The sequence below is a fragment of the Pteropus medius genome, unplaced genomic scaffold, assembly GCF_902729225.1.
Source record: "Pteropus medius unplaced genomic scaffold, Ma_sr-lr_union100, whole genome shotgun sequence".
NCBI classification, from domain to species: Eukaryota; Metazoa; Chordata; class Mammalia; order Chiroptera; family Pteropodidae; genus Pteropus; species Pteropus medius.
The window spans coordinates 9243433-9243814 of NW_024347790.1; positions in this window are offsets into that span (position 1 = coordinate 9243433).

Below are 382 nucleotides of genomic sequence, written 5' to 3' on the forward strand. Positions count from 1 at the left end.
GGGACGTGGGGAGCAGCTGCGGAGCAGCGCCCGCTCCACCTGAGCGCAGGCCCCGGGCGCGTCCCTCGCCGCCGCCCGCCTTCCAGCCCCGGACCACGCCTGCTCCGCGTCCAGCTGCGACTCGGGAGAACGAAGCTGCCCGCGGCTCGATGCGTGAGGGAAGAGAAAGCGTTCCCTGGTCCCCTGCCTCCCTAAGTCTGTCGTCCCAGCTTGCAGGCAAACGATGTCGTTAAATTCTTCCTGCTAATTTGTATGCACTCTGTATCGATACCCAAGTGAATCTGTGCAGGAGCCTGCGCTTCTCGAAGCAGGACTGTGCACGAAAACTCCGGCTGTGTTTTTTAAATCCTCGAACTGCCAAACCCGGAGTTTGAAAGCCACG